This window comes from Euprymna scolopes, chromosome 10, assembly GCF_053919585.1.
Source record: "Euprymna scolopes isolate OS-2025 chromosome 10, ASM5391958v1, whole genome shotgun sequence".
Lineage (NCBI taxonomy): Eukaryota > Metazoa > Mollusca > Cephalopoda > Sepiida > Sepiolidae > Euprymna > Euprymna scolopes.
Window position 1 is genome coordinate 799,978 of NC_136491.1, and position 22,510 is coordinate 822,487.

General features: G+C 32.5%; 1 protein-coding gene across 19 annotated transcripts in view; it reads left to right on the plus strand.

The window, feature by feature from the left end:
- The window catches only part of LOC145285776 (ralBP1-associated Eps domain-containing protein 1-like), a 309,459-nt gene that overhangs the window by 60,398 nt on the left and 226,551 nt on the right, over positions 1–22,510 (plus strand). For 2 of the 19 annotated variants that reach the window (XM_080134132.1, XM_080134135.1), the window contains exon 1: positions 9,448–9,738. The exons of the other annotated variants lie outside the window; for them this stretch is intronic. The gene's annotated coding sequence lies outside the window, so the exon portion shown is untranslated. Of the gene's footprint in view, positions 1–9,447; positions 9,739–22,510 lie in introns of those variants that run through there. 19 annotated transcript variants of the gene reach the window in all.

A 22,510-nucleotide genomic window follows, 5' to 3' on the forward strand; every position in this document is an offset into this window, starting at 1 on the left:
TTGGATGAGATAAGTGAAAATATATACTAGCAGATTACCCAGCGTCGCCCAGGATTGAATGAAATAGGTGGAAAATATATAGTAGCAGAATACCCAATTTCGCCTGGCATCCAATGAGATAGGTGGAATACGCAGCGTCAGGATTGAATAAAATAGGTAGAACATATATACTATGAGAATACCCAGAATTGATTGATGTGTTTTATAATGAAATAATTAGCCTAGGCAATATATCAGTTATTATTTTAGTAAGAGGGGCGATAATGTGGGTTTAAATTATGAAAAATGATTGTCAAAATTAGTAACATATCCAAGAATTATGAAAAACGAAATGTGAGTTAATTGATTGGTGTGTTTCTAATGAAATAATCATTCCAGACAATATATCAAAGTTATTATTTTAGTAAGGATGGGGGGCGATAATGTGGGTTAAAATTATAGGAAATTATTTTCGAAATTAGTAATACATCCAAGAAATATGAAAAATGATGAAATGTGAGTTAATTGATTGATGTGCTTGTAATGAAAAAATCAGCCTAGGCAATATATCAAAGTTATTATTTTAGTAGGGGGGGGCGATACAGTTTTAACAAATAGGCTAGAATATGATGATGGTGTCTTCATTCATGCTGGACGCCCACAGAATGCCCAGTATATTACATATGAAAGGTGCTGCTGTGGAATTTCTACAGGTCCCGCTAGTCATTATTAAATTAAAAAGAAACAAATTTTATTATTTATTTTCTCAGTTGTATTACATTACATCAAAATTATTTTGTTTAAACCACTTTCTTTGGAATTTAATCTTATGCCCAATCCATTTAATTATTATTTATTTGTTTTTTTTTTTTTAAATATAAATTTTAAAAAATCTTTACTCCTGTAAATTTAGGTTTTTTTTTTTTTCCTATTTAAAAAGAAAATACAACTTTGTTATATGGGTCATGGAATTGCATTCATCTGCAGAAGATCTAGATAATTTGCATATACTTTTAAACCTTCATTTTAATTAATTCCTATTAGTTCTTCTCAGGTTTTCTTATCGGATGATCATCTTTAGTTGACTATTACATGTAATTATATTAATGCAGATATTCCACATGATTTATACTTGTGTAATATTTGCGTAAAAAGGTTATAGCAAATACAAACCACTTTCTATATATATTTAGGTATACATATATATATATATATATTTATTTAAATAATTTTGGCTACCAAACTCCTGTCAGTTTTTGGTTTACAGACATGAAACTTAATATATAGGGTATTTGAATCCATGCAAAACTTTATATTTGGGTTTTAGCAGGGGAAAATTGGTGCAAATGTGTGAAAATTAGAAAAAAAAAAAAAAATGGAATTTGTCAGGTGAAGGTCGAATGATAGTATTATGAATATGTATGCATAACGTAATAGCTATCAGTTTATGTTTGAATTTTTATCCTTGCAACAAACATCTTCATAGCTCAGGCATTAACATCAAAGGAAAAAGTAAATCATAAGCTAAACGTTTTGGTTTTGAGTCTCACCGGTGGTGCACCGAATCATTACTATATATTGGGTCCAATATAATCTATATATATATATATATATATATATATATATATATATATATAGAAGTGAACGTGTCTGTGTGTGTGTCTGTGTACATTTCCCTACGCAATAACTCTGTCAATTTTTAGTCTACAGACTCGAAATTTGATATACAGGGTACTGAGATTTGGGAAAATCTTCGTGATCGGTTTTTGGCCAGAAATTTTGCGATTAAGGGGTCAAAGTTCCACGATTTGACCTTTGAGAACTCTACCAAACTCCTCTGACAATTTTGGGTCTACACACTCGAAATTTTAGATATAGTTTCCTTGGACATGGATCTAACTTAATAACTTGATTTGAGTCCAAAACAATAAATGTTAAGGGGTCATAATAGAGGTCAAAGTAAAAAAAAAAATTGACCTCTGTGGTCTCTTCCAAATTTGTGATCTAAACATTTGAAATTTTACATAAAGGGTATTCAGAGATAGGGCAAGCTTTTTCATCAGTTTGGGTCGAAAATTTTTAGTTCCGAATATATAAATGTATGTATGTATGTCTGTTTGCATGTCTGCCTTAAACTTTCAATAGAAGCGACGGATTTTACCAAGATCAGTATCATTTTAAAGTTCGACCTTTCATACAACAAATATCGAAAAATTGGCTAAAAACATTAATATCTTCCCCTTCAACTAGGCACTTTTCTACAGGGGAGGGGGTCACTTTTTTTGCTGATATTTTTTAAAGCTATCCTCTCCTTTAGATTGTCTAGCCTTAATTTTTAAAAATGCCGCTTCCGGTTTGGCGGTGGTCATAACAGCATAAATGTTAGGTTTTACCCCGTTCTTTTCCTCCTTTGTGGTACGGGTTCGAGCCTGCCTTCCTACTACTACCTTTTTTTTTTTTTTTTTTTTTTTTTTTTTTGTGCTCAACATACACATCCAAACACCCAGGCAACGCCGGGCTGAAATGCTAGTATAGTAATAAATACGAAATCTGCATTGATGAAAATATTATATTTAAGCGTATTTTACAAACAGGCGACCTGCTAGTATTAAATAAATGTTTGTAAGAATTTAAAAGTATAATATTTAAACAGTTTATTGGCTTTCGATTAACATCGATATTCCATTAGTTTCTAAACATCTAAACATTTGCAGAAACCATGGCAACTCTAATGTTGTTAATAACAGAAGTACCTTTTCCCCTTTGTTTTAAAACCAGTAAAGCAAATTTTTTGACCTCTGATTTGAAAAGTTATTGGTTGACCTGCGTTTTGGAAGGAAATTTTCTATACACACACCATAACATTTGTGATTTTTAGATCCAACATAAAAAGCAGCTTTGAATGTAAATTACTTTGGATAGATTTTAAATAATATTTTGTTACAAGATTAAAAAATAGCAAACGTTGAAGTAAATAAAATGCAAAACAAAAATGACCATATAAATAGTATTGGGTAATGCAGATTCGGGATAGCTAGTCATATATATATATAATTTTACTACCATGTTTAATTGCATGTAACTTTTAACTAATCTTTTGTTAATTGAAAGCTCTTCAAAGTAAATAAATTTATTCAAATTGAATCCACTTTCATGGGCTATTTTAGCATTTTGTATAAATATTCTTGTTTTCTATAAATGGCCTAAAGATTTATTTTTCATTTATAAACATAAATTATTTTCTCTAGAAATGCTTACCTTTTTTATTTCTTTTTTATATCAATTCAAAATTTGAAGAAAGATGTTATTCTTTATTTAATTTGAAGCCTCTTTATTTTAGATAATAGCATTACCTGACACTACATCTGATGGTGAGGTCTTATCCGAGTTGATATGCCATAAAAAAAAACATAAAATCTCATTTCAATAATTAAATGCTGACTTATAAACAGAAAATGTCGCCTTTAACCGAATGTGTAATTATGAACAAAACACTTTTTGCCTCCTCCAAATTTATGCGGATAATTTGTTTAAAACTCCTGAGAAAGTTGTGCATTTTTTTGTTAGTTTAATGGACATTCTCAGGATTTTAAAATAACATTTTAAAAAAGTATGCTAAATTTGTAATACTCCACTCCACAATGAAAACCCATGTGTTTTTATTTGTAACGCCCAAATACATGTATTTAGCGATTTTAATGTCCACCACAGTAATTGATTTGGCTTCTCTAACTACACTGACACAGCTGGTAGCATCACACATAACTTTTCTATTTCCCATTCCTTGACACAGACAATAACGCTCCCGACCTCTCTCTCAGATCGTCAGGACCAGCACGCCCCACTTCTGGACCTATTTTTGACCACAGTTCCTGAGAATTGCATAACAAATGCCCATTGCCCTCTCAGGAATGCTGATCACGCTGTGATAATAATAGATATCACCCTAAACTCTCGACTCCAATTTGAAGAACTACTGCTCAAAACGACAAGGTACACAACAATAAACCTGACTGGGATGCCATCAGGTATCACAGATGCTTTATGGGAAAATCTTTTCTCTTCCTGCTGAACAGTGTGCGAATGAAACCATTGAATGGTTCAAAGTGGCAATTGAAGCACATGTTCCAACACCTAAGTTCTATAGCAACCTCCACTCTCCCCAATGGTTTACTTCTACTTGCACAACTGCTATTACTCAAAGGCAGAATGCATATTGCAGACTCATCCAACATAAATCCAGTACGAATAGACAAAAGTATATAGAAGCTAGAAGTAATTGTAAGAAGGAAATAGCCACGGCCAAGAGAGAATATACCGAAACCACCAAAAAATGCATTGAAGCGCAGAAATTAGGAACTTGTGACTTCTGGAAAATCTATTACTGTGTAGTAAATAATGGATAATCAACAATTCCCCCACTATTCAACAACCATAAAGGCTAATCTGCTTGCCTGTCGGTTTGTCTCCACTTTGGACCCAGCAAAGCACTCCCTCCCAGATTTTTCTCTGTGAACAGAATCCTTATTAGATAATCTGAAAATCACTCCTTCTCAAGTACATGATATATATATATATATATATATATATATATATATATATAACAAAAAAACAAAAAACAAACCTAGAATACCTCAAAAGCACATGGACCTGATCTCATCCCTGCTGTACTACTAAAAACATGCTCCACTGATGTTGCTCCTGTTCTCTTCAAACTTCAACAAATGCCTCAATGGATCTTGCTTTCCTGACTGCTGGAAAATTGCTTCTATGGTGAAAGAACTAGCCCTTATAGTATTGCCCCATTAGCATCCTCCCTTTCTTTGCAAAAATATTTGAGTCCTTAATTAATCAAGCTCTACTCCACCACCTTGTAGCTGCTAAACTTCTGTCCGACCAACAGTGTGAGTTTAGGCAAGCCTGTTCTACTGCAGATATCCTAACTGTAATCTCTGAACATATATAGCATGGACTGGATAAAGCAGGGAAGTCTAGGGTGATAGCCCTAGATATATCTAAGGCCTTTAACAGGGTATGGCACTAACTGCTGTCCTAGTGACTAAATGTTACATCCCTCTGCCTGTTTTACAAGTATTTTAATAGTGGATGCTCTGACGAACTACAAGCCCTTGTACCCCCTCGACATAAATACCCCCCAAAAACCCAACAAGTAGCAAAATCCCATCCCTACACAGTAGAAATTCCTAAAAGTCTTCTACTCTAATAGTTTCTTCACTAGGACTACTAAACGTTGGAATTCCTTTCCGGGTTCCTGCTTCCCTGACTGTACTCACACGCAGAAGTTCAAGTGTAATGTAAACAGACGTCTTGCTGCTCAATTCCCCACATTGTACCCCTACAAATTATGTTTCAGATAGTAGCCCCCTACATCAAAGTGGCACTGTGCCTTGTTTGGGGTGAAAATTTCTGTCGCATCACACAAAAGTTAACGAGTAAAACACTCGCTTTTTTATAGTCCCCCTCCCCATCCTTGACAGAATCATTTCAAGTGGTGAGGGAGAAGTTGGAAAGTAGATACCAACTCAAACAACCACCTAAAACTTACACTATCACTTGAAATGAATCCAGGGAAAAAAATATTTGGTTATCAATAGACAACTGTTTTTTGTTGTATTATAGCTTTATATAGTGTTTCAAGTTGAGATTAGAAACCTGACTAGTTGTATAATAATCAGTAATCTTATTAGTCATCAACAAAATTAAGTGAAGTTATGCTTTTATATTTGTTTATATTATCTGATACTGAGAGACAGAGCACTCCATTTATTTAATTTCATTAAAATCAAATTTTCAAATGGCTCAAAACTCTATACCATAGTTTCATAATAATTTTCTTGCTGTATTTAAAAAACAAAAATGAAGCAAAAATAAAATTCAACGGAAGTTAAAATATATAAATATTTTCAAACATCTTAAAATTATTTGAAAAAAAAAAAGTGTATTAAACCCAAAAGTTTCACAATCTAAGGATGCAAGTTCTTTTTTTTTCTCTGCCAAACAAGGCATGTTGCCACTTGGGACGTAAGGGGCTACTATTTGAGATCATGTCTAACAGGGGACTGTGGGGTGTTGAGCAGTGAGATGTCTGTCCACATTACATTTAAACTTCAAGTTTTTATATGTAGTTGTACAATTTCTTTTATATATAACTTGCATTTCAGCCTGGCGTTGCCGAGGTGTTTGGATGTGTTTGTTGAGCAAAAAAAAAAAAAAAAAGTGGTAGTAGGAAGGCAGGCTTGAACCTGTACCACGGAGGAGGAAAAGAACCGGGGGAAAAAACCTGACGTCTATGCTATTATGACCACCGCCAAACCGGAAGTGACATTTAAAATTAAGCCTAGACAATCGAAAGGAGGGGGATGACTTTCGAAAATATCGGCGTAAAAAGCGACCCCCCCCCCTCTCCCGTAGAAAAGTGAAGGTAAAGATATTAATGCTTTTAGCCAATTTTCTGAAAGGCCAGACTTTAAAATGATACTGATCTTGGTAAAATCTGTCGCCTCTGTAAAAAGTTTTAGGCAGACATGCAAACATACATACATACATACATATATTTATATATTGGTAACTAAAAATTTTCGACCCAAACCGATTAAAAGGCTTGCCCTATCTTTGAATGCTCTTTATGTCAAATTTCAAATGTTTAGACCAGAAATTGTCTGAGTAATTTGGTAGAGACCGCAGAGGTAAATTTTAAAAAAAACTTTGACTCCTATTATGACCCCTTAACATTTATTGTTTTGGGCTCAAATCAAGGTATTAAGTTAGATCCATGTCCAAGGAACCTATGTCTAAAATTTCATGTGTTTATACCCAAAATTGTCAGGAGTTTGGTAGAGTTCTCAAAGGTCAAATTGTTGAACTTTGACCCCTTAACAGCCAAATTTCTGGCCAAAAACCGATCACGAAGATTTTCCCAAATCTCAGTACCCTGTATATCAAATTTTGAGTCTGTAGACTTAAAATTGACAGTTATTGCATACGAAAATGTACACAGATACACAGACACATCCACGTTTATAGATATAGATTGTACATATTTTCCAAATCGAATACATGTTCCACAAACTACCAATAAATAAATGTACTTTTAAAATACATCTTTTTTAAGGACAATCAATGCATACACTAATGTACAATGTACCAAGTTGATTCCAGTCGATCATGAGTCATCTACTCTGTATCTTTGTGTGGTGGCGCCGAAAAAAAGTCTACAATCTACCTGTCATTTTTTTTCAAAAACCGCAAATTTAAGCTGTTTTGAAACAAACCTATACCTCATTTGATTCGCCTTTTATTCCTCTGTAATTTTATCTTCATATTTGACTTTTAATTGAAATACCCTAGTGGTCACATCAATTTGAAAAATTAACTTAAAATCGAGAAGGCAAAAAGAAACTCTGCAACAACAAATGAGCTTAAAACATCTTTTAGGCAACAAAGCATCTCTAATCGTAATGGTTGTTGTTCCAGGTTATACAACGTAACATTTAGTCCTTATGCCTCGGCTTTCTTTTAGTGATCGACAGGAGCTATCCACCGTTCTGGTTTATCCAATCGGTCACAGATCGGAATGTTATAAGAAAAAGGTGTGAATGACTGCAAAAGCACCAAAACACCGGCAGTGTTCGTGATGCCCCTAAATCTGGTTGTCCTCGGGTGTCTTCTTACAGAGAAGCCAATGCTATCAAGATCCGCAGCCGCAGAAATAGATTTGAAATGGCTCCCCAAATCTAACAGCAGTGTAATCTTGTTAAAAAGTGCTCTCTTTCTACATTTAAGAACGGATTGAAGGAATTTAATTTGTGAGGCTGTATTGCAAGATGCAAGAAATGATTTCTGTAAAGAACAGAAAGCGTGCCATCTGGACTTTGTCAGATGCAATGAAGATCATAACTCCTATAGGTTGAAAGTGATTTTTAGTGACAAAAGCATGTTCAATAGGCAAGGCAATGTTGGTAGGCAGTGCATCTGTCTAAGAAAGGACGAAGAATTTAATCCTAGGTGCACAGTTTCAACACTGCAAGTTTTGGTGTGGGGCATTATTAGTGCCAATAGTCCAGGGCCTATATTTCGCTTGCAAGATCAAATTAATTTGACAAAGTATATTAATATGTTGATTGAGCATTTTCTACCCTACTTTGGCCGGAATTTGGCTGATAATCCCTTCTTAATACAGGATAATGCTTCAATTCACACAGCTGGCAATGTCAAGACGTTCCTTGAAGAGCGTGATATTCCGTGTTTGGATTGGCTTGCATAATCTCCAACCCTCAATTCTATCGGAAACATATGGTATCACATCAAACAACAGCTACGCAATGATAACATTTCAAACCTGGAAGAATTCGGACAATAATTAAAGAGAAGTGGGATGCCCTTTCACCGGAGTATTGCTGCAGACTAATTCAAGAAATGCTCAAAACATTGCAGGCTGTCAAATTGCAGAAAAGCTATGCTACTAAATATTAACTAGTTCATTGTGTTCTTGTTGTTGATTGGTGTTGTATGAATGTTCTAAAGTTACATTTAAATAACAATTTTTCATTGTACGGAGTTCCTTTTTGCCTTCTCAATTTGAAGTAAATTTTTAAATTGACATGAACACTAGAATAGTTAAATTAAAAGTCAAATATGAACAGGTAAAATTATAGAGAAATAAAATGGCAAATCAAATGATGTATAGGTTGTTATAAAGTTACATTCAATTTAGCTTAAATTTGTGGTTTTTGAAAAAATGGCAAGTGCGGACTTTCTTTTTTGGCGCCACACACACACACACACACACACACACACACTATATATATATATATATATATATATATATATAATCACATATACATTCTTATAGATGTGATGATTAAAATTGTGAAGCTATTAGTTATATTGATGTCTATTTCTGAATATTAATAATTATTGAACTTTTTTCTCTTTATCTTTGAAATTGTATGTATATATTCTCAATTGACTCTATTTATTGAGCATAATATCATAAGCAACATAAAATTTTTAATTATTATGCATTCATGTATTTAACATTTTATATTTTAAATCTGAATTGTTCTTGTATTTTCTTTTTGTTTAAATTTTTTTTAAGTCTAAATTCTTAGAGATGTCACTGTGACCATAACTCCTTACTTGATTTAACCTTGCTAAGTTCGAGATTATTTTTATTTTTTTTTAACTAAATATTTCTCGTTTTTTATACCCCCACCCAAAAAACTCCCAAAAGACATCTTTTATAATTAAGATATTGTTGTCCACTACTTTTACCATCTACCCCGACGCCCCTAACCTCCACTGTCATCCTGCTACCCCCTTTCCCACCGTTGATGCTATTATTTCTTAGCACCCCCTACATTTCCCGACCTTAAATAGGTGTGTGCTGCTGCTGCTGCTTTATTAGCTCCCCTCCAATTCTCTCTCCATCTTTCTTTCTTTTCCTGCTGTCCCAGATGTAAAAATGCCTACTGCAGTTGATCTCCACTGTTACTACAAACGCAGCTGCAGCTGCTGCTATTACTATTGCTACGTCTGCTTCAGCGTCACGGAGATATCCCGGCAATGAGGAAGGAAGAGGTTGAATTTCTGATGACAGGTTTCGAAACAACAATAATATTTGAGGAAAACATCATCTTTCACGTCAGTCATCATCAACTTCTTATTCTTCATCATCATCAGTGGAGGAGAGACAGGAGATAGTTGTGGTCTACCAAATCTTTTCAACCATAACTGCATGTGAGTACAGAGAGAGCGGTTTCTTTGTAATAGTGAATCCACTTTCTGCATTTCATAAAAAGAAAGGCTCTGTCATTATTCTTTCTTTGAGATCCTTTTATGTTGATTCTTTCATTGAAAATATACAATGGAAAGTTTCTTTATACTTCACTGATTTTCTTTTCTGTGATCCAAACCGCATTACGTCTCAACTGCTATTATATTGACCTCTACGACATCGTAACAACTTGCGTATTATTATTTATTATTATGCCGTGTGCATAATATGCAAAATATGTAGTAGAACATGCAATAATTTTCATTTCATATTTTGTATGATATTGGATTTATCACTTTTGTAATTCTCTGTTAGATTATGACAACTTCAAAAAGTGTGTCACAAACTTTCTCTAACAATATATATATATATATATATATATATATATATATATATTAAAAGAAAAGTGGAAGCTTCTGTTTATTAATTTTCTGATCTTTTTTGTTTTCCTCCCACTGGTGAACCAGCAATGTATTTCCCTGTTTCATTGAATAAACAGGCTTTTTTTTCTCTTCAATCAAACCTGTATTAATGAAGAATGCCACTCATAATCTGGTGTGTGCAATATAAATAATGAATGGAAACTCTTCCATGAAATAGGTTTCATACAGTTCCTGTTTCAGTGCAATTTATACCTTCCTTATATATGTATATTAGCCAATATCGAAGGAAGAACACTGTTTACCTGGTTCATTTGTATTCTCTATTTGCTTGCGTCCTTATGAAGGCACAGTGAGACAATGATTTTCTTTTTACTTATTTATTTTTTTTTGTGGGTGGGGGTTGTAGCTCCCCACAGAACGGTCACTCTAGATTGTGATAAAAATAAAAAAGAAATTGCTTCTGCCTAGAACGATTTTCTCCTTCATTGGCTGAAGACAGAAAGGATGAAGTGTAGTATCAGAACAGATATTACACTCCGCTCCTAGCCAAAAGGCTTCCTCACAATGTAAGATTTTTTTCTCTTGAATTTTACTTATCTAAACAAGGCGTAGAAATTGTACTAAAACATCATATGGACTAAATAAAGCATATACGGCATGAGATTTTCCTGTCATTATTCAAGTGCATTTTATTATCATTTCTCATTTATTTGTTTGTGTGTATATGTGTGTGTGTACAGTTAAATATATGCCATGATTCATCATCTAATTACAATCAAATTCACCAATTCATCTCCAGTCACCATGATTATTATGATTTTTAAGCCTGAGATAAATGAGAATAATGCCTCAATATGTATCACTTCCAGACTTTCGTATCATGACATCATTCATTTCTGATCCTCGTCCAGGTGACTGTCTTTGAAAAGTTACCCTCTCGTTTATTTCTAGAATGATGACTTCTGGTCGCAGTAGAAAACATTTGTTCACCTTTTTGACGTCCACACGTCTTTTTGTTTGTTTCTTTCTAATACAGGCTTTTCTTTTTTTTTTTCTTTTGATAGTTGCAAATTATGGGGATTCCCTTACGTAATTTACCGAATGCCCTCAATTGCACACTATCGATTTAACACAAATGCATACATATATATATAGATCAAATCATGTTTTGTATAAGGCCAACAAAGATTGCTTTAGAATGGCTTACAAAACAGTTAAAAATGTTTGGACAGATGAAAAAACCTCAAAACTTCAAGTAAAAAATTTCTTTATTTGTAATAAACAATCAATTCTTTTGAAAGCACTTAAAAATAAGGTCAAAGAATTTCTGTATATCTATAATTATTTTTCTCTATTTTTTATTGAACATCATTGAAATAAGTATGAAAAAATCCATAATACACTGTGGAGATATATAGATATAATTCAGATCGATTCTAATAAGAATTAATTTGGCTGTGACATTAAGGGCAAATTTCATATAGCCCACTACACAATTCAGTTTATTAGCTTTCCAACGAGCCTTCATTTTTAAAATTCTGATCAATAGTTGTTAAGATTTGGAACTTATAAAATTGCCAAAAAAGGTGGTATATATATATATATATATATATATATATATATATATATACACACACACTAGTAGGCCACCGGGCATTGTCTGGTCGTAAAATACGCTTAAATATGATATTTTGACTAATGCAGATTTCGTATTTATTATATTGGACTCAATATATAGTAGTGATTTAAAAAAAAAAAAAAAGACTTGTGCGCCACCACCAAGAATCAAAATCTTTAGCTCATGATTTACTTTTTCCACTAATGTTAATGCCTGAACTATAAAGACACGTTTGCTGCAAGGATAAAAATTCAAACATGAACCAATAACTATTACGTTATGCATACATATTCATAATGCTATTGTTTGACCTTCACCTGGAAAATTCCATTTTTTTAATTTTCACACATTTGCACCAATTTTCTCCTGCTAAACCCCAAATATAAAGTTTTGCATGGATTCAAATACCCTATATATTAAGTTTCATGTCTGTAGACCAAAAACTGACAGGAGTTTGATAGGCAAATTTTTAAAAGTATATATATATATATAGAAAGCGGTTTGCGTTTACTATAACTTTTTTACGCAAATATTACACAAGTATAAATCATGTAGAATATCTGCATTAGTATAATTACATGTAATAGTTAACTAAAGATGATCATCCCATAAGAAAAGCGAGAAAAACTAATAGGGAATTAAAATGGAGATTTAAAAGAATATGCAAATTATCTAGATCTTTTGCAGATGAATGCAATTTCATGACCCATATATAACAACGTTGTATTTTCTTTTTAAAGAAATAGAAAGGTTTTTTTAATATGAATATCAATGCACAAAAAAAAAAAAAATATATAGGAGCATCTGTATTTGTAGCCAAACTTAATATCTTTGGTTCTATATGATGAAACTACATGAAATTTTGCAGGCATTTTGAAGATTATAATACCATTCTCTGATTAAAATTTTATGACAATTGGTAAAAAAGAACCTATATTTTCAAACCAATAAAATATGCCTAAATTTGTCTATATATATATATATATATATATAGTGTTCTGGAAGGCTAGCTTTAGCTTTGCTGCTTTGGAATGAATTTTGCTTAGTGTTTTTTCTTTGCTTGGTTGTCTCTCCTGTGGCTTTGCCAGGCCACTAATATGATTTATGAATATATTTGTGAAAATAATTTTTTAAAAACAAGCTTATATATTAAGTCCTTCAATATTAATCTATTTTTTGTAATGTTAGATTTTAATGGAAAGAATTATGGCTGCTGTTCAGTATTATGTAATTTTGAATAAAGTTTTATTTTCAATAAATCAAACATTTTAATTTATGAATTATCTTTAAAATAATTGTAGAAAACTGATAATGATCTTTTTACGACTATAAAAAAAAGTAAAATTTTGATTTTCTTTTTTATGACAATCGTCAGTAAAGCTAATAATTGTTAATTGGTCACACATATCTATTACTAATTCATATTTCATATCTGTCTGAAGTCTAACTTTACTATTACTGTTATCAATGTACTATTGTACTACCTTTTTAATGCTCAGAGTATTTGTTTTGTTGTTATGATACCATCCTCTCAGGTATTACCTCCTCCTTTAAGATGGGATAGCATTTTTCAACAAGAAACTCAATACTTATATAAACTAACAAAAATGATTGTTAGTAAAACTAATCTGCTTTTGTTCTAGATTAAAATAGGATAAAATAGGCTTAAAATACAAATTTTAACCAGTAAAAATAACCTGATGAAAATCCCTAAAAAAAAAAAAAAAAAAAAAATTGAAAGTGTTTGCCATGAATCTAACAAAACTATATTATATTTTTTATTTTAAAATAATTTTTGTTTTCAATAATCTTGTATATCTGTTTTCCTTTCATTCAACTACTTCATTTATATCGACCATTTATATACAGCATAATCCTGTTGACACACTGGTTCCCTTTGAATCACCAAAGTTAAGCATTGTTGAGCTTGAGCAGTACTAAAATGGTGAACATTTGGGAATACCAAGTACTGTATGTGCTCTCTGCTTATCTTGGCATTACTTCCAGTTGTCCTGGACTACATGCCATTGGAATCAGGCAGTGCCAACTCTGGGGAGATGAGGTTGAGGGATTGCGCAGCCCTTGCTTCATAATTACACATTCAAATACTTTTTACAGGGGTATCCATTGTCTTTCGGGACAGAATGGAGGCCACCCATTTAGATAATAAAAGGTAGCAGCAGTTTTCACACATCTGCATGTGATTGCACATATTTGTGCAGTATAAGATTTGACTCCTAGAATGCCAAACTTTCTAATTCCAACAACTGCCAAATATACCCTTGACTCCTTATTTAAAAATCTTTCAATATTCACACTGTCTGATTGTGTGGTGAGATTAAAAAAATCCAATTCTGATTTTTAACATTCTTAAGAGTTTTCAGATGGCAACACCTTGGCTGCTGATTTCTCAAAGAAAAAAAATCCTGTGTATTTAGGAGAAAACTTTTCTATTTTCTTTCTTTAGTTTTTAACATGGTGTTAGTTTCTAGGCATTTGTCTCTCCTTTTCCACCTCTTCTTAATTTCTTTCTCTGTCCCCTTTCTTTTCAGAAGAAATGACTAATTTAAATCCTCTTCCAGTAAACTTTAAGAGGAAATAATTGATAGTTAAATAAAATCAAGACACATCTCTAAAATTAGTCTCTTCTTTTACCCCCTCCCTGCTCCCAGCATCATAAAACTTACATGAGATGGACAAAACAAGGCATAAGAGTTTCAATCGCCTTTAGCTAGGAACAAAGTGTAGTATCTGTGTTGATGCTACATTTCATCTTTTCTGTCTTCGGTGAATGAAGAAGAAATTGTTCTAGACTGAAGCAATTTTAATTTTTGTCCCAATTCAAAGTGTTTCGTTTTGGGAAGCTGCATTTTCTCCACATTAAAAGCAGATCTTATGTCTAACTGCCCACGTAGAGAGGCAAGTAAAGGGAAACTTAGAACAAATAACAGCTGACTAATTATTGTATATCTAGAATATCCGTTATAATAATAAAAAAAAAAACTGACAGAAATGTTTTTTTTTTTTAAATTTTTTATTTTTTTTAACAAATAAAACAAAAATTCTAAAAACAAAAAACAAAAAAATTTAGAAAACCGCAAATTTCTTTTTCTTTGATTGGACGAATTGTCTCCAAATTCCATACTCTGTTGTCTTGTCCAACCATTCGCTTTGAAGTTTTCTATGGCCGACTAACCCTCTCGCGATTTAGGATATCCATGAACAAAAACTTCACTTAATCGTATCAATGCAACCAATTCCTCTTTAGACTAACCTCCATGCTGAGCAAACAGTGTCCTCAGCAAATCCTCTGACCTGATGTGGTGAGTTCAATCCGATTTCACATTGCAGATCCATCTAATCATGGCTTTGTCATGTTATTTCACAAAGAAATTTATTTCCCTTTAAGCAACACATTATTCACATAATACTCATCAAGATTAGCTTTATTGCAATGGTTTGTTATTGTTGATTTATATCAAGCGACCAAAAACAATTATCACTTTTTCCATAATACTTTGAATAAGTATGGTTCTCACAGAGACCATCCAAAATTAATACTGGATGCAAAGTAAATGAACTTTGCTTTATTAAATGACAGCTCTTTATGCAAACTGTCATAACATGTCCTGTGGATGTGAAAAACTTGAAGGAAAAAGATTTTTTGACTGAATGTGTGAAAAGATTTTTAGTATTTGGAACAAAAACATTTAAGGGCAGCAGGTTTTAAGTGAGCAACAGAAATTTGAAAATATCCATGGATGGCTGTGCCCTTCAACCAAAAAGTTGGCTAAAGGTGACAGTATGAGAGTTAGTAAGTCAACTGAATAGAAGAGACAGCTTGCAAAAGAAATTGCTCGAGTTTCGCAATAGTATCATATATCTATCTAAACGCATTCTGTTTATTTCACTACTAGTGTATACTTGCTGTAAAAAATGAGGGAGAAAAATATTATGCTTCGCCTGTGTTCCATTCGCTATTTATTATTAAAATGTTCATATAAAATCGTAGAATTACATCAATAATTTTATTTTCCATATATTATCATTTCGGATGACCTAAAGAGAAAAAAAATAAACGCTCACTGTTGACATTTTATAAAGTGGAGGATTTCCTTTTTTCAAGTTGATTTCAGACAGCGAGGAAAGTCTAAGGTGGTTGTTCCACTTATTTGCTTTCTTACTTCCTCTAATCACTTAAAATCGTTTTGTTAGGGAGGTAGAAAAAGGCAGGTGTTATATTTGCTAGCTTTTTGACCTAACAAATACCGTCTCGGACTACGAACTTGTTTATGTCGAGCTATAATTTTTTTTTTTTTTTTTTTTTTTACAGTGGTCATCACTTATCAAGGCCCGGAAGCCACTCAGGGATAGGGGTTATTGCAAGTACATTACTTTAGTGTGGAGATTTGATGAAGTGTTTACTTAAGAGGCAGTTCATTAGGAATTTGTTAACGTTGGACTTGAACACATCCAAGTTGTAGTCAGGTGGGAAGCAGGCAGACGGAACAGAGTTCCACAGGCGTGCAGTTCTAAGAAAGAAGCTTTGTTCATGGAATCCACGTTTTGATTTAGGCACAGATAAAGTGTGGGGGAAATTTTTCACAGTGGATTCAGCTAGACGGGTGTTTTTCGTGAAAGATTGGCGAGGGGGGACCAGAGATTGGAGTTCAAATTTTTGTGGATCTATGGAATTCTTAGCTTGATTCCCAAAATGGCAACATGTGTTCAATTAATGGTTTCCAATAATTATTTTACTTTGGCATTACATAATCTAAAAATGATTAATAAAAGATCTGTTCTTTAAAAGTGGGAGCATCCGACCACTCTGTTGTATCGGTTAAGATAAAGAAATGTAATAGGTCCTCAGATGTACCTCTCCATCGTACAGTATATCGATACTCTCTTCCGTTTGCCTGCTTTTCAGCTAATTACAATCTGATTGTCTTCAAGTCCAACATAAACAAGTTCTTGATGAACCATCCCCCTAAGTAATCCAATTTACAAAATTCCAACTACTTATGTTTACTACGCTATAATCACATTGACTAATGTATACCCATTAACCTTTATCCTCGAGTAGCCTCCAGACCTTGATAAGTGGTGATTCCTGTGTAAAATAAATAAACAATATGCTTGATAACAAAATTCTGCTGTTCATCAAGATCTTGGGCCAGTCTTTCAGCTGTCGGAACTGGCATGTCATCTCAACCCTTATCTGGTCAGCTCATCTCTTTGGTGTTCGTCCTCTTAATCTTTTTTGAATGAAATTTTCTTGATATTTCTTTACATAGCTGGGCTTAACGTACAAATAATTTTAGTTGATATTCAATTTTTAAACACTATTTTTCTCTTATCGGCATATCTTCATTTGTTTTCATGTGTATATACTGTAATGTATAGAAGTGAAACCTGAACAGTGATCATTGAGAGCATGCCTTACATGAAAATGATACAATGCTTAGTTTTGATGACCTCAGAGAATAATTAAATTTGGAACATATAGGAAGATGTATGCAGAAGAGTAGTCTTCAATGTTGATGATCACGTTGAAAGAATGGATTAAAATTCTTGAATTAGATGTAGAACAGTTGAGGTAGCATGTTCAGTTAAGAGAAAAACCAAGAAAAACATGGGAAGAAATGATAGACAAAAGAATCTGTGGGTTAAATAAATATATCGCCAGAGATAGTTTAGTTTAAATATCAATTTTTTAAAGCCATCCAATGAATGCCATTACATAAATTGAACATGAAAAAGAATATAATGATAATGCAAGCTTATCACTGATATATTTTCATATTGATTCATACTTTTGTTTTTATTGTAAGCATATTTTTGTTATTCTGTTTTCAACTATGTAATCATGAAGAGATTGTTATTGGTGAAACCATTTTTCTATATTGATCTGTTTTATCTCGAGCATCTGCTCTTCATGCTCCATTTATTAGCAATGTGGTATGCGTGTGGGCAACACATGGACTTTGTAATGCATTGCACTAGCTGATTAGAGATTGGTTTGATGAGACCTTTTGGCTAAGAGCAAAATGTAGAATCCGTTCTGTTCTTGATCAGTGAAGGAGAAATCGTTCTAAACTGGGACAATTTTTATTTTGTCCCAGTGCAAACTGTGTCCCCCCTCCCTTTTTTTTTTTTAAGCCGGATTTTCCTTATTAAAACTGATCTTGTCCAACTTTGTCCTTGTAAGAGAGGAAAGTAAATAAGGACATTGGTCTGATATTTATGATCTTTGAACTGTATGCAGTTTACTTCAAGATCTATCTTAATTGGTGAACCTATGCGCCCTTCAGATATAAATATTTAATACAAACTGAACCAACCTAGCATTTTCCAGTTTTTAACTTTTATTTTTGTTTTCTTTAACACGTAATTGCTTTTTTTTTTTTTTTTTTTTTTTAATTTTTGTCCTCCAAATTAATATTTACTAATAGGATGTTGAATGTTAAATTTAATGATTATTGTATCATTAAAGTTATTAATTGCATTCAAATTGTTACAAAACTAAGTAATTTTGTGATGGTAATGTTATTTTATTGCCTATAAAATTTATGGATGTAAATAGCTTTCAAATCGTTTGATCTTTTAATACATGATTTGTTAAGAGGAATTTTAAAGGCAGAAATGACTGACAGTTTCAATATTTTTTAAATTTCAAAGGATTAAGTAGTTTATTCATTTATTTTCTCAACTATTAAGATTAAATGGCTGACTTATTTACAAAGAAGTCAAAATAGATTGTGGTGGATTTAATTCAATCAATTTTTATCTACACATGCAAGAAATGTTGATTTCAGACAATTACAGTAAAACCCCAGGATATGACACTAAATATTAGTAACAAAATACAGTGCAGTATATAATACACATGTATATAATCAAATAACATTATAAATAACACCGTAAGGCAAGGCAAATACCGTAACCAAGGACTGTGAAAACATTGTATTCCACATCGTAATGAAAAAACTGTATCCTAGAGCCACTGTATCTCGGGGTTCTACTGTACATTGTCACATTTCTTATCTTTGTTGCTTTCTTTTCCTCTAAAAAGCTAATAAACCATTACATTTCTGCCAAATTTAGAAGGGGCAAAAAGTAATTCCATTTTTTATTCTTAACTATCGATAAAAATGGTTAGCTTATTTACAAAGAAACTGAAATGCATTGTGGTGTATTTAATTCTGTAGTTCAATTACTTGGTCAATTTTGATCTAAGCATGCAAGAAATGTTGATTGTAACATCTCTTACAAATGTAAACAAATTAAATTACAATAATTACAATACACATCATCCACCTTACCATTGTTGTTGATAGACAAGTATTGATTTGGGGATTTTTAAAAGTCCCCCCCCCCCCCCGCCAATCACTGGAAGACATTCATGACCTGACTTTTTAATTTGAAAACTCTCCCACCTGCTAGTATGTTATATTAAAAAAAAGAATAAAAATGAAACTGACATTTCTAACATTTATTAATAATTGATTTCTTAAGTTTTTATTTTCAGTTTTCTGCATAGATTTTAATATTTCAGGTATTGATTTAAATAATTGTATAAAAATCAATATATAAAGTCCTATAGAAACCATTCAATTTGATTTTCTTTTTTAGTTTAACTTTATCTGATTGTTTAATCCTAAATCTCTTTTCATGAAACTTTTACACAACAAAAGATAGATGAAGTGTTAGTGTCAGGAAAGATTAACTTGTCAATCCTAAAACACAATTTTAGACATCTACAAGCAAGAATACTGTTAATAAATGTTGAAGAATGAATTTGCAACAAAGGACAAACTGAATGACAAAAGATTTGTTTATTGAGTTTGAATTCTGGATTTTTATCAAACTGTTTTAATTTGTGCATTTGGATCAATCAAATCTTTTATTTCACTAATTTTTTAATAAAAAGAAATTCTACATTTCTCTACCTATACCAGTTTTCTGATAACCAATTTTGTTTTAAACAAATATTAACCTAATGTATTTCTTATTACTTGTCTATCATTATAATCGTAGACTAGATTTAAATCTGTTTACAATGTTGTCATAATGAAATGTTGCATATTCAGGAATATTTGCTTCTTATGGTAGGTCTAATTCAATTTTTATGGCTACAAACCCAATCCATGTATACTGATCTGTACAAAATATATACAATTTTTTATTCACATTCTGTCAAACTTTTACATAACTTGTGTCCAAGGTTATGTCAGATATAAACAAAAATCGTAGTAATAGCAATTAAGCAGTTAAAGATGGTTGCCATAAAAACTGGTGTATTTTTGTATCTAAGTGTTATTTCTGAATTATTCTATAAATCATTTTGAGGACCTTATCCATCAACTTTAATCCTATGTAATTACGTTCACACAGAGCTTCCCTTTACTCTTGTAACAATTCACAATTCTAAGTTCCCAGTCTTTTGGAACCTCTTTTATTATCTTACTAGCGAGGGTACCAGCATTGCCTGGGTGTTTGGAGGTGTAAAAGAAAAAAGTGGTAGTAAGGAGGGAGGTTCGAACCTGAAGGCGAAAAAGAAAGTGAAAGAAAACGTGACATCTTACCTCTACGCTATGAGGCCATAGGAAGTGAAAAGTGTTTAAATTTAGTGATGTCAATCAAGAAATTAACTTGCTAAGTGAATACGCAAGTGCAAAAATGAACATTGGCTGAAGGCCAGTTCAGCCTTCCACTGTTTCATTTATTTGTTTCCCTACAGTGTTAGAGAAAACCAGCTCCCCACAAAAAGGGAGTGTCCAAATGAATAGTAACTGTCTGATATGAGGGGTTTCTCCCACATTGATCAAAGCTAATTGCTTTCTGGACGTCCTGGCACAAAAGACCGGGAAGCTCCCTTCGTTTTCAATTAGTTTCACTTTTATATGAAAAACACGAGAGAGGATGGAATAGTGTGAATTTTATAAAAGTCAATCAAAATAAATCTAGAGACGGCGTCTCTTCGCAAATCATAGATATTATAATCTAGGGAGTATATAAAAAGTTCTAAAACATTGTAACCCCCTTCTCCCCAAGAACCTCTTCAAAAAAAAAAAAAAAGCCTTTGCTGGACATACAAAAACGTGCGCGGCCATTTTGCCTTTTGTCAAGTCTGTGATCATCTCAATGCCTGTTTCACATTTCTGCAACAATGCCTGAGAATCTTCCAGTCTTGCTCTTCACTTTACAGCATCGGTACCAATTCTTATAGCTGAACCATATACTGTATCTGCAACTTCTAGATTTTCTCCATATGAAAACTCAGTATTTAACAATTTCATAATAGCATCTCTCTTGTTCTGTTCATTTGTTGGTAATTTTAATACACTTCTCTGCAACAATACCCATATTTGTTTTGCTATGTGTTTAGCTATTCTGAATAAATATTTCATCTTTTCAGTCATTCATTTGTAGTATATCTGGAAGCACGACTTATTCAGCCTTCTTCTTGTATATTTTTCTTGCTTCCCTCTTTCTTATCAAATATATTTCCTTATTCACTAAACCTTTTCTGCACTCACTCCATCGTTTGTAATTTTGTTTGATACACTTCTCAACTTCCTTATTCCACCATGATGTTATCCTATGCCTTGAGGGTGTTTTCATCACCTACAAGTCTGTTCTGTTATCTCTAACAGTTTTTCTTTTAAATTCTTGTACTGTTCTTCTACATTTTTTAAGTAGATCATGAGCTTTCTTCAGCATGAAATTGCAAATAACCGGTTTGTGCTGTGTCATAATTTCTTCACTACATATTAGTTTCACATCATTCAAGAGCTTTTTATCATTAGATAATCCACTTGAGTTTTCTGTTTTGCTGTATCAGATTCAAACCTAATCAAATGGTATGTTGCAACCAGCATTTCTACAGTGATATTCTAAAATTTCTTTATCCTTCATTCATATGCATTTCCTTGAAAATCGTTGGTTATCCAACATGACCATTCAAATTTCAAATAATGTTCAAATTTAAATAACATTACAAAAATGTGACTAATTAATTTATATAAACAAGCAGAACCTGTGGAAATTCCACAGTGACATCTTTCATATGTAATATATTGTTGCTGGACAATCTGTGGACATTCAGTATAAATGGAGACCCCACAATATTATTGTAGCCGTTTTGTTAAAATGGTCAAAGTATTTATTTAAGTAATCTCGTTAATGTAGTATTAGAATATATCTGGTTATATTACATCCTTAGAGGATATTATAATGGACATGGAAGATGTCCATTGTATGGACATCTGGCGTGAATGGAAACCCCACAATATCATTATATCATCTTTAGACAGAACAGATACTACTCTGGTATCCTAGCCAAAATATTAAGAAGATATATTTCAGTTTCATGTATGGCTCAAAACTTTTTTTAACGTTGCATTTTCAGTGATAAGATTTATTAAAAAGGAGGATAGCTGATAACGTATTACAAACATTACGTTAGTGTATCTATATACTAATTTAATGCTCATAGAATGTTTCACCTTCTATCCTCCTTTTTTAATAAATAGGATATCCTGATCGAATAATTTATAATTTGGAAACCGTGACACCAGTATATACGTACGTTAAAAGTACTGTCTCTTAAATATTTTATCAATCAAGGGAAGAGTGTATTAGACATTTGTGTGAAGGTTGAGAATGCAGCATGAAGAGAATAGTGGGAATGATACCATGGATGTGTAATGTGGGAATGATACCATGGATGTG